Genomic DNA, 13,447 nt, shown 5'->3' with positions numbered 1-13,447 from the left:
AATTGTTTCCTGGCTCTGTTGTCTCCGTTACATCACCGCCGTCATCCCGCCAGAGTGAAACAGTATACATAATATTATACGCTGCCTACAGTATGTCTGCTGGGGGTAGTAGTCCAAATTAATACGCAGCTAAGCGTTTCAGTAGGCTTGCGTAAAATTTGTTTCCTGGCTCTGCTGTCTCCGTTACATCACCGCCGTCATCCCGCCAGAGGGAAACAGTATACATAATATTATACGCTGCCTACAGTATCTATCTGCTGGGGGTAGTAGTCCTAATTAATACGCAGCTAAGCGTTACAGCAGGCTTGCGCAAAATTGTTTCCTGGCTCTGCTGTCTCCGTTACATCACCGCCGTCATCCCGGCAGAGGGAAACAGTATACATAATATTATACGCTGCCTACAGTATCTGTCTGCTGGGGGTAGTAGTCCTAATTAATACGCAGCTAAGCGTTACAGCAGGCTTGCGCAAAATTGTTTCCTGGCTCTGCTGTCTCCGTTACATCACCGCCGTCATCCCGCCAGAGGGAAACAATATACATAATATTATACGCTGCCTACAGTATCTGTCTGCTGTATCAGCTCAGCATTTTAAAAAAATAGAAGCAAAATACTTAAGGCCTACTACTGGCCTTTGGCCACTTGACTGCTTCTGCGCTGTGAATTCCACTAGATCAGTCATACGCACCTACGTCTCACTACAGGCGTGCGCAAAATTGTTTCCTGGCTCTGCTGTGCGTTCCGTAAGGGAAGTCCGCCTCCAACCACAGGCCAATAAGCGGCACATTTAATTACAGCATTCTGTTTCTGCACTACTGGTAATACAGCATGCTGGGGGGTAGGGGTAGGCCTAGAGGACGTGGACGCGGGCGAGGATGCGGAGGCCCAAGTCAGGGTGTGGGCACAGGGTGAGCTCCTGATCCAGGTGTATCGCAGCCGACTGCTGCGGGATTAGGAGAGAGGCACGTTTCTGGCGTCCCCACATTGATCTCACAATTAATGGGTCCACGCGGTAGACCTTTATTAGAAAATGAGCAGTGTGAGCAGGTCCTGTCGTGGATGGCAGAAAGTGCATCCAGCAATCTATCGACCACCCAGAATTCTGCGCCGTCCACTGCTGCAACTCTGAATCCTCTGGCTGCTGCTCCTCCTTCCTCCCAGCCTCCTCACTCCATTACAATGACACATTCTGAGGAGCAGGCAGACTCCCAGGAACCGTTCTCGGGCCCCTGCCCAGAATGGGCAGCAATGGTTCAGAATCCTCTCCCACTGGAGGAGTTTGTCGTGACCGATGCCCAACCTTTGGAAAGTTCCCGGGGTCCGGGGGATGAGGCTGGGGACTTCCGGCAACTGTCTCAAGAGCTTTCATTGGGTGAGGAGGACGATGACGATGAGACACAGTTGTCTATCACTCAGGTAGTAGTAATTGGAGTAAGTCCGAGGGAGGAGCGCACAGAGGATTCGGAGGAAGAGCAGCAGGACGATGAGGTGACTGACCCCACCTGGTTTGCTACGCCTACTGAGGACAGGTCTTCAGAGGGGGAGGCAGGTGCAGCAGCAGGGCAGGTTGGAAGAGGCAGTGCGGTGGCCAGGGGTTGAGGCAGGGCCAGACCGAATAATCCACCAACTGTTTCCCAAAGCGCCCCCTCGCGCCATGCCACCCTGCAGAGGCCGAGGTGCCTAAAGGTCTGGCAGTTTTTCACTGAGAGTGCAGATGACCGACGAACAGTGGTGTGCAACCTTTGTCGCGCCAAGATCAGCCGGGGAGCCACCACCACCAGCCTCACCACCACCAGCATGCGCAGACATATGATGGCCAAGCACCCCACTAGGTGGGACGAAGGCCGTTCACCGCCTCCGGTTTGCACCGCTGCCTCTCCCCCTGTGCCCCAACCTGCCACTGAGATCCAACCCCCCTCTCAGAACACAGGCACTACCGTCTCCTGGCCTGCAACCACACCCTCACCTCCGCGCAAGCGCAATTACGCCGCCATGCACTCGCACGCTCAAGCGTTAAACGTGCACATAGCCAAATTTATCAGCCTGGAGATGCTGCCGTATAGGGTTGTGGAAACGGAGGCTTTCAAAGGTATGATGGCGGCCGCGGCCCCGCGCTACTCAGTTCCCAGTCGCCACTACTTTTCCCGATGTGCCGTCCCAGCCCTGCACGACCACGTCTCTCGCAACATTGTACGCGCCCTCACCAACGCGGTTACTGCCTAGGTCCACTTAACAACGGACACGTGAACAAGCACAGGCGGGCAGGGCCACTATATCTCCCTGACGGCACATTGGGTGAATTTAGTGGAGGCTGGGACAGAGTCAGAGCCTGGGACCGCTCACGTCCTACCCACCCCCAGAATTGCGGGCCCCAGCTCGGTGCTGGTATCTGCAGCGGTGTATGCTTCCTCCACTAAACCACCCTCCTCCTCCTCCGCAACCTCTGTCTCGCAATCAAGATGTGTCAGCAGCAGCACGTCGGCAGCAGTCGGTGTCGCGCGGCGTGGCAGCACAACGGTGGGCAAGCGTCAGCAGGCCGTGCTGAAACTACTCAGCTTAGGAGAGAAGAGGCACACGGCCCACGAACTGCTGCAGGGTCTGACAGAGCAGACCGACCGCTGGCTTGCGCTGCTGAGCCTCCAACCGGGCATGGTCTGTGTGACAACGGCCGTAACCTGGTGGCGGCTCTGCAGCTCGGCAGCCGCACGCACGTGCCATGCCTGGCCCACGTCTTTAATTTGGTGGTTCAGCGCTTTCTGAAAAGCTACCCACGCTTGTCAGACCTGCTCGGAAAGGTGCGCCGGCTCTGCGCACATTTCCACAAGTCCCACATGGACGCTGCCACCCTGCGCACCCTGCAACATCGGTTTCATCTGCCAGTGCACCGACTGCTGTGCGACGTGCCCACACGGTGGAACTCTATGCTCCACATGTTGGCCATGCTCTATGAGCAGCGTAGAGCTATAGTGGAATTCCAACTCCAACTTGCGCGGCGCAGTGGGAGTCAGCCTCCTCAATTCTTTACAGAAGAGTGGGCCTGGTTGGCAGACATCTGCCAGGTCCTTGGAAACTTTGAGGAGTCTACCCAGATGGTGAGCGGCGATGCTGCAATCATTAGCATCACCATTCCTCTGCTATGCCTCTTGAAAAGTTCCCTGCAAAGCATAAAGGCAGCCGCTTTGCGCTCGGAAACAGAGGCGGGGGAAGACAGTATTTCGCTGGATAGTCAGAGCACCCTCCTGTCTATATCTCAGCGCGTTGAGGAGGAGGAGGAGGGGGAGGAGGATGAGGAGGAGGGGGAATAGACAGCTTGGCCCACTGCTGAGGGTACCCATGCTGCTTGCCTGTCATCTTTTCAGCGTGTATGGCCTGAGGAGGAGGAGGATCCTGAAAGTGATCTTCCTAGTGAGGACAGCCAAGTGTTGCGTACAGGTACCCTGGCACACATGGCTGACTTCATGTTAGGATGCCTTTCTCGTGACCCTCGCGTTACACGCATTCTGGCCACTATGAATTACTGGGTGTACACACTGCTCGACCCACGGTATAAGGAGAACCTTTCCACTCTCATACCCGAAGAGGAAAGGGGTTCGAGAGTGATGCTATACCACAGGACCCTGGCGGACAAACTGATGGTAAAATTCCCATCCGACAGCGCTAGTGGCCGAAGGCGCAGTTCCAAGGGCCAGGTAGCAGAGGAGGCGCGGAGATCAGGCAGCATGTACAGCACAGGCAGGGGAAAACTCTCTAAGGCCTTTGACAGCTTTCTGGCTCCCCAGCAAGACTGTGTTACCGCTCCCTAGTCAAGGCTGAGTCGGCGGGAGCACTGTAAAAGGATGGTGAGGGAGTGACGCCCCTGCTCCCTACAACTACTGGGTGTCGAAGCTGGACACGTGGCCTGAACTCGCGCTGTATGCCCTGGAGGTGCTTGCTTGTCCTGCAGCTAGCGTCTTGTCAGACAGGGTGTTTAGTGCGGCTGGGGGAATCATCACAGATAAGCGTACCCGCCTGTCAACCGACAGTGCCGACAGGCTTACACTCATCAAGATGAACAAAGCCTGGATTTCCCCAGACTTCTCTTCTCCACCAGCGGACAGCAGCGATACCTAAACAATACGAAGGCTGCACCCGCGGATGGAAGCATCGTTCTCTATCACCATCAAAAACGTGGACCTTTTAGCTTCATCAATCTGTGTACAATATTCATCCTCCTCCTCCTGAAACCTCACGTAATCACGCCGAACGGGCAATTTTTCTGAGGCCCACAAGGCTCAGTCATATAATTTTTGTTAACCATTTTTTATAAGTTTCAATGCTCATTAAAGCGTTGAAACTTTCACCTGAACCAATTTTTATTTTAACTGGGCCGCCTCCAGGCCTAGTTACCAATTAAGCCACATTAACCAAAGCGATTAATGGGTTTCACCTGCCCTCTTGGTTGGGCATGGGCAATTTTTCTGACGTACATTAGTACTGTTGGTACACCAATTTTTTGGGGCCCTCGCCTACAGTGTAATCCAATTAATTTTTTGCCCACCTGCATTAAAGCTGACGTTACCTCAGCTGTGCTGGGCACTGCAATGGGATATATTTATGTACCGCCGGTGGCTTCCTGGCACCCACCCATGCTGTCGGTCCACAGGGACTTCACAATAGGGAGTTGTACCTGCCTGTGCCTATGAATTAAAAACCCCGGTCAGGTTGGGGCATGCAGTGTGGGCCGAAGCCCACCTGCATTTAATCTAACGTTAGTTCTGCTGTCCAGGGCACTGCAATGGGATACATTTATGTACAGCCGGTGGGTTCCAGGGAGCCACCCATGCTGTGGGTGCACACGGAATTCCCATTGCGGAGCTGTACCTGCCTGTGACTATTTATAAAAAACCGCGGTCTGACTGGGGCATGCAGACACCTTGACAGAATGAATAGTGTGTGGCACATAGGTTCCCCATTGCTATGCCAACGTGTGCAGCTCCTGATGGCGGTGGCACAGGATTATATTTCTCATTGCTTCTGTACAGCATTGTGGGCTATCGCCCCGCCCCTTTTAAAGAGGGTCGCTGCCTAGCCGTGCCAACCCTCTGCAGTGTGTGCCTGCGGTTCCTCCTCATGGCAGACGCACTTATAAATAGACATGAGGGTGGTGTGGCATGAGAGCAGCTGAAGGCTGCGCAGGGACACTTTGGTGTGCGCTGTGGACACTCGGTCGTGCGGGGGGGGGGGAGTTGGGCAGCATGTAACCCAGGAGAAGTGGCAGCGGAGTGTCATGCAGGCAGTGATTGTGCTTTGTTGGAGGTAGTGTGGTGCTTAGCTAAGGTATGCATTGCTAATGAGGGCTTTTCAGAAGTAAAAATTGTTGGGAGGGGTGGGGGCACTCTTGCCGCTATTGTGGCTTAATAGTGGGACCTGGGAACTTGAGATGCAGCCCAACATGTAGCCCCTCGCCTGCCGTATCTGTTGCTGTGTCGTTCCCACCACTTTTTTTGAATTGCCCAGATTTTCACAAATGGAAACCTTAGCGAGCATCGGCGATATACAAAAATGCTCGGGTCGCCCATTGACTTCAATGGGGTTCGTTACTCGAAACGAACCCTCGAGCATCGCGAAAATTTCGTCCCGAGTAACGAGCACCCGAGCATTTTGGTGCTCGCTCATCTCTAGTGGAGACCCCTCATAACTTAAAAGCTTTCATCCAGCTGTGCATCTGGATTGACCAGACACTTTCTGAGTGGTGAAAAGTGAGACTGCGGGGTTTAGACACCAACACTCCTTACTCCTTCAATCAATCCATGTTGGTTCCTCAGCCGAGGACTGAAGCCGCACCAGAACCGATGCAGGTTGACATCATCCACAAACCCTTTTCCACCACTAAAAAGAATGGCACTATAATGAAAATTTGTGCCTCTAGGACATTATGCCTTAAACTGTCCAAACATTTTCCAAAGGACTCATGCCCTGGCCAACGTTAAGACCACGACCCATCTAGCTATGATGAAACAAGGGAATGCCATCAAACTCTATCAGGAATCGAATCGGGGGCCTCCTGTGCTTCAGTCAGTAGCTCTCACTATGGAGCCATCTAGTTTGCAGACAGTACCCTTGCATTACGCTACCCACCTCCTCCATTTGTACCGCAACACAAGACCTCCCATTGCTGATCCCTGGCTCCTCCCTGACTACTTTCCAGACCTAAGCTGATTACTCTCCAATGTAGTGTCTGAAACCGCTAGAAATGGGTAATATCTGTTGCTGTACAAAGAAACAGGCATTTAGCGTAGTCAGAAGAAAGCCAGAGGTCAGTAACCTGTAATATCTGTTGCGGCACAAAGGAGCGGGCATGTAGCATAGTCAGAGGTCAGAGTAAAATGAGAGGTCAGTAATGGATAATTTCTGTTGCGGCACAAAGGAGCGGGCAAGTTGCGTAGTCACACAGAAAGCCAGAGGTTGATAACGGGTAATAGCAGTGCAGTTCAGAGGAGCAGCCAAGTGGTGGAGCTTGACTGTATCCTTGGAGCTCAATGATCACATAATGGAAGGAGGGACAAGGCCAGGTTTTTATAGCATGTCTAATCAGGAACAGGGCAGAGCATAAAACAGGATAGCAAGAGCTAAGAACAATGCTAAGGTCCAGCAAGGGAGCTGTCCAGAAGATTGGACAGCTCTGCAGGTAGATCTGCCGATTGGAGTACAGGGGGTCATGGGTTCAATCCCTGACAGTAGCCTCCTCCTTCTAGGATGGCCTCCAGACATCCTATGGGCTGGCTTTCCTGGGTACCCACTATGGAAGTCCCCCATGAGTGTTGGAGCATGTGTAGTGACCCAGAGTTAATGGGGTCCCTCCATAATGTGCAATGTGTTTTCTATGTTGCATAAATATGATGTGTATTGCATAGCTTCAGCACTGAATGGGTTAATTGTATGTGAGATGTCTGGAAAATGTATCATGTTGTGTGTCATGTGATCGTGTTTTATATATGTTTGCAAGGTGTCTTCAAGTGTCTTCCAGTCTGGAGTTCTGCAAGTGAGTTCTGCTCTGTGTGGTCCGGAATGGAAGAGGCTGAGAGGTTTCTAGCAGCCTGCCCTAGAAGATTTTAGTGTTACCCCTTAACACTGTGAGGGAGAGAAAGTGGAGTGCCTGTATTCCAAATGTGAGTGCTGAGCTGGAGAGAGTGAAGGAGTTTGGCCAGGAACAGAACCCCACAGATAACGTGGACTGTGGATTCTTCAGCTATCCTGTGATTTCCTTGCTGGCATGAGTTTGTACCATTGTTGGATTGTACCCAGTTATTTTTCAAGTAAACGAGCACTGCTGACCATTCCCGGCTTTGCTCTTTAAATTTTTTCCCTGTGTCTGAACTGGATCCACCGCTGAGGAAGGAACGTTGGTGTCATGAGTGACAGGGCTTTTAAGGTAATCTACATATTCAATGACCCGCGTGAAAGTTCCCCCAGCGGTAACTTGGACAGGTCCCATGCTACCCCCAGGGGAGGAGATGGTAGAGCCCTGTGACAAAGCCCAAATCTATCCTGTTGTCTCTTCAACTATGGGCCCACTCCTCGAACACTGCACATGAACATTCTGGTCTGGCTTCCAAGAATTTTCTTCTGGGCCATACCATTTCCATTTCACAAAGTATTGCAGTTTACCTCTGTGCATTCCTGAGTCCAAAATTTTGTCCACCACAAACTCTTCCTGCCCTTGGACCCTCACTGGTAGAGAAGGTGGCTAGCTTCTTCCTGAAAAGATGTTCTCAATGAATGGCTTGAGCAGCATCACGTGAAACATACAATCTACAGCCTGCTATGGCGTTCCAAGCGGAAGGAAACCTGACCAACTTTTGCAGAAACTCGAAAAGGCCTGATAAACTTTTGGTCCAATTTGGGAGAGAGCAAATACACCCCCAGGTTTTTCATGGATAGCCAAACCTGATCACCGGCCTGGAAGGTATGGAGAGCTTTGTGGTGTCTATCCCCTGCCCCCTTATAACGTTCCTGGGCTTCATGTAGCATCTTCTTTAGCTTTGTCCTGAATTTCTCGTAATATCGACAGCCTGTGCACAACCGTAGGAACAGTAGTATCCAGGAATGAAGACCGGATGTAGATTAGAGTTGTCAAAAAAGGGACTCTAAGACGTGGAACTATGCTTCGAGTTATGTTAGGCAAATTTTGCTGTTGCCAAGTAGTCCATCCAATCATACTGGAGATAGGAAATGAAACAACGGAAGTATTGTACAAAAGTCTAGTTGGTGTTTTCAGTCTGGTCATTGGACTGGAGATGAAAGTTGGAAGACAAATTGACTGTAATCCCTAAGGCAGTACAGAAGCTCTTCCAGAATCTCGGGGTAAACGTCCCCCCTCTATCAGAAACTCCATTATCAATATCTCCTTGATCATCAACTCTGCAGTTTGTTTAGCAGTAGGAACCTCTTTGATGGGAATAAAAAGGTCCATTTTTGTGAGTCGGTTCACCGCAACAAGGATGGTAGTCATTTCTTTCGAAAAGGGAAGACCCACATTAAAATCTATTGATATAGATCTCCAATGCCTGGATGGGACTGGAAGAAGTTGAAGAAGTCCTAACAGAGGAGATCGTGGTATCTTGTTTTGTGCACATGTTACGTAGGAGGCAACATATCTTTTCACATTGTTCTAACAGTTAGCCCACCAGAAAGAACAAGGCAATTGCTCAAGAGTCTTCGTGACTACAGGATGACCTGCAAGTTTAGAGTCTTGGACAAGAACCTCAAGTCGACTAGAATCAGGGATATACAGTCTGTTCCCCTGCATCCAAAACCCCTCTTAGAAAGAAAGAGCCACGTCAATAGAAGAATTTTTGAGAAAAGCGTCATTTTGGTATCCATCTTTGAATCTTCAAAAAAATTCTCTTAAATCAAGAATCCCCAGGATATTTTTTAAGAACAAGATGGTATAGTCGGTATTGGACCCTTCTTCTGGCTTAGCCAGGATCCTGGATAAGGCATCGGCCTTGTCATTTCTTGGACCAGGCCGATAAGAGGTGGTAAAATGAAATCTGGAGAAGAATAAAACCCAACGTGCTTGTCTTGCTCTTAGCTGCACAAATACATTCTTGACTCTTGTGGTCAGTGAGGATAATTACAGGGTGATTGGCATCTTCCAAATGATGTCTCCATTCGGAGATAGCAACTTAACCCCTTAAGGACGCGGCCCCTTTTTTTTTCCATTTTCATTTATTTCCTCCCTCCTTTAAAGAAATCGTAACTCCTTTATTTATCCATCAACGTCGCTGTATGAAGGCTTGTTTTAAAAAAAAAAAAAATGATGAGTTGTATTTTTCACTGGTACTATTTAATGCACAATATAATGTACTAAAAAACTTTACAAAAATGCCAACGTCAGCTGTTTATTATAGCCGACACCCGCGGACCCTTTAGGCCTCATGTCCACGGGGAAAATATGATTTAAGATCCGCAGCGGATCTCCCGCACGCGGATCCGCATCCCATAGGGATGCATTGATGCGGGTAGATAAATACCCGCGGATGGTCAATAAAAGGGATTTAAAAAAAAAATGGAGCATGAAAAAATCTGGACCATGCTCCATTTTCGTGCGGGTCTCCCGCGGGCTTCTATTGAAGCCTATGGAAGCCGTCCGGATCCGCGGGAGACCTAAAATAGGAATTTAAAAGAATTTACCCATCCGGAGCGGACCGGGAAGGTCTTCTCTTCCTCACGGCCGGATCTTTCTTGCTTCGGCTCGGCGGATGTGCCCGGCGCATGCGCGCGGCACGTCGGTGACGTGCCGCCGGCGTGACGAATTCATCCGCCGGCCGAAGAAAGAAGATCCGGCCGCGACGCAGAGAAGAAACGGAGCGGGTGGGAGGTGAGTTTATTCTCATTTATTCTTATTTTCAGCGCTCATGTCCGCGGGGCAGGAGGGACCCGCTACGGATTCTACATGTAGAATCCGTAGCGGGCCTGATTTTCCCCGTGGACATGAGGCCTTATACAGGTCTAGGTAACAGTGATTGGGAATTGAAAACTTAGCCAGAATCCATCCACAGACAGCTATTTTGGGGTGCTTACCCCTCATCCGAGCATGGATGGCCTTATAAGTCTCCTCACTCACCTTCTAGGTGCTCTCTCTAAGAAGTGATGTTACCCCTCCCAACCCACATCACAGGTATCTCACCAGCCAAGCCAGGATCCTACTGCGCACTGATGAGGGGCAAACACCCCGAAACAGCTGTCTGTGGATGGATTCTGGCTTTTGGTTTTCAATTACCAATCATTGTTTCATAGACCTGTATAAAGGATCGGACATTGATTTGCAGGAATGCTGCCATCCAATAGGTGGCGCTGCAGAGGTATTGACCATATGAGTGACCGCTAAATTGGCAGAATTGTGAATGCAGCTCTAGATATTTTTTTCTACCACAGTCTACAAACCTCACAAAGTGACGCTTTTTTTGTCAGACTCTCCATTGAAACAGACATTTAAAGGGGTGGGCTTATGCTAATTTATGCAGGTTGTTGGCAGTTCGGGTTGAATCATCGAATAAGTTCCCACCCACCGCACGTCCTTTAATAAACTTTACTGACATTGTCCTCGGAGGACACCGTTAATCCAATGGCAAGTTGTGTGTTTAGAGGGCTTCATCCGGCTCTCCTACGGAGTGATCTCTCCATCAGCTGCCCGCGACGACATTGCTTGAAGGGAGGGGATGAACTAAGGGGCCGCCCACACTGGCTTATGTTCATCCGTGAAACGCATACTTTTTTTTTGTCCAAAAAACGGGTAATAACGTAGTTTTTACATAATCTATAATGGTTAAAACGTAGACAAACTATGCGCACATTTGACTATATTTTCTGTTAAACGGATCAAAATTAATCCGAACATTTACCATGTATACGGTTTTAAAAACCTATCCGTATGCTTAAAATGCTTGCGTTTTTACACTTTTTTCATGTACGTTCTCGCATTCGTGAAACAGACATGGAAGTGCCAGCGTGGACGGCCGCTAACGGGGATGGGTTTGGAGTTTTCAATATCATCACTCGACTCGGCAAAAGTTCCTCAAAATGGCAATGCGGTTATCCAGCACCGATATGGATGTCGCCATGGTAACAGAACCTTATGATTAAAAATAGTAACCTAGTAACAGTCTTGTCAGGTACTGACCACCAGGTGGCGCCGCTGTGAGCTGAGGATATTGCATGACAAGGATGGAGAGGATGTGAATTATTTAGTAGGCTTTATTATGTGCTGGTACCGACAGACCAAACCGCGAGCGAGCGTGACGCGGAGGAGCCGGGCCATTGTTAACCATTTCTGTGCCACAGCTAAACAGCTAAGGTATAAAGATGGGTCCCGATGAGTTTAGAGGTTGGGCGGTCTTCTGTAAATAATTCTCAAAGGGGTTTAGCAGAACTATAAGTTATACCCTATACACAGGGGTGGGTGCTCACCGCTGATCTTGAGAACGGGGGTCCCGTGTCGCCCATCCTCCTCACTGCAAGGTCCCTTTCGATGGGACTGCGGAGTTTGCTGAGTGGCAAGCTCTATGGTATTTCCATCAGCCCCAATGAAATGAATGCCTTAATGTGACATGATTGTGGGTGGGAGAAGTGACGAGAGGAGGGGGACACGGGACCCCCATACTCAGGATCAGTGGGGGTTCCGGCGGTGAGACCCCCACCAATCAGCAGCTCATTCCCCCTCTGGTGTGGATAACTTGTAATTCTGGTAAAACCCCTTTAATGAAAAGATCTGCAACTTTCTAATAGACTTAGTACAGCGTTTCCTCATCATTTTCAAGATCTGTGCTTGCTGTCAGTGAATGCAAGTATTTTTCTTCACATCTCTGGACTGCATTCTGGTCTTCACCTGCTCATACAGCTCTAACTTGTTACAATGTATCAGCCGTGTTTACAATTGATTTTTAGACAGGGTGGGAATTATTTCCCATACTTTATATGGCGCCAACATAGTCTGCAGTGCTGTACAAAGATTGTACTGATCCGTCAACGTGAATGTAGCAAACCCTCAGCTGTGTGAGTCTGTGCGGTCGCTATTAATCGTACAGAGATGGCCGCCATCATGTGATCATCATTGTGCGCGCTCGCAGTCTCTATTAATCGGACAGAGATGGCCGCCATCATGTGATCATCATTGTGCGCACTCGCGGTCTCTATTAATCGTACAGAGATGGCCGCCATCATGTGATCATCATTGTGCGCACTCGCGGTCTCTTTTAATTGGACAGAGATGGCCACCATCATGTGATCATCATTGTGCGCACTCGCAGTCTCTATTAATCGGACAGAGATGGCCGCCATCATGTGATCATCATTGTGCGCACTCGCGGTCTCTATTAATCGTACAGAGATGGCCGCCATCATGTGATCATCATTGTGCGCACTCGCGGTCTCTATTAATCGGACAGAGATGGCCGCCATCATGTGATCATCATTGTGCGCACTCGCGGTCTCTATTAATCGTACAGAGATGGCCGCCATCATGTGATCATCATTGTGCGCACTCGCGGTCTCTATTAATCGTACAGAGATGGCCGCCATCATGTGATCATCATTGTGCGCACTCGCTCCATCATGTGATCATCATTGTGCGCACTTGCTCCATCATGTGATCATCATTGTGCGCACTCACTCCATCATGTGATCATCATTGTGCGCACTCGCTCCATCATGTGATCATCATTGTGCGCACTCGCTCCATCATGTGATCATCATTGTGCGCACTCGCTCCATCATGTGATCATCATTGTGCGCACTCGCGGCCTCTTTTAATTGGACAGATAGTCAGAGTAATAGTATTGTATTGCGTCCCGCTCTCAGGGTATAACAGTATATGACAGCGAGCAGTTCAGCACATCGGACAGCGCCGGACGGGATGCCAGTGTGCCGCCCCATGCCCGTGCGCCGGTGCCCTTATATTAACACGTCTGATTTCTGCGTGTTGCGACAATTACGGATATTGCACGTTAAAAGAGCCCATTATATTAAGTGGGTGTATTTATATGGCTGATTCTTCTCTCGCCGCCGCGCCGACTATTCTGGCGCAATTCTATTTAGGAATCACCTATGAGAGGCATAAAATAATAATAGCATCGCTCTGGTACGTAAATGTGATTTCATGGCAGCGCGGTGCGATTTTTCCATTTTTATTATTGAAATGTGATGTGTGAAAATCGCAGCGATACGTTTCCCTCGCAAATTGCATCGCACTCGCAGGAAAAATCGCAGGTTTACAAGTGCCATATGGGGCCGCACGTATCTGCCCTTCTTTCATCTTCTCTGTACTGCGGACCGTCCGCACGGTTCGCCGTCCGACATGCGCAGTACAGATTTTTTTTGAACCTCGGCTTTTCCAGCGTTCTCGCCTAGCGATGATGTGGAATCTGTGACCTATCCGCGATGTCACTGCGGAAGAGCCGCGGATCGGAC

Source organism: Eleutherodactylus coqui, chromosome 9, assembly GCF_035609145.1.
Source record: "Eleutherodactylus coqui strain aEleCoq1 chromosome 9, aEleCoq1.hap1, whole genome shotgun sequence".
NCBI classification, from domain to species: domain Eukaryota; kingdom Metazoa; phylum Chordata; class Amphibia; order Anura; family Eleutherodactylidae; genus Eleutherodactylus; species Eleutherodactylus coqui.
This window is presented reverse-complemented; position numbering follows the sequence as displayed.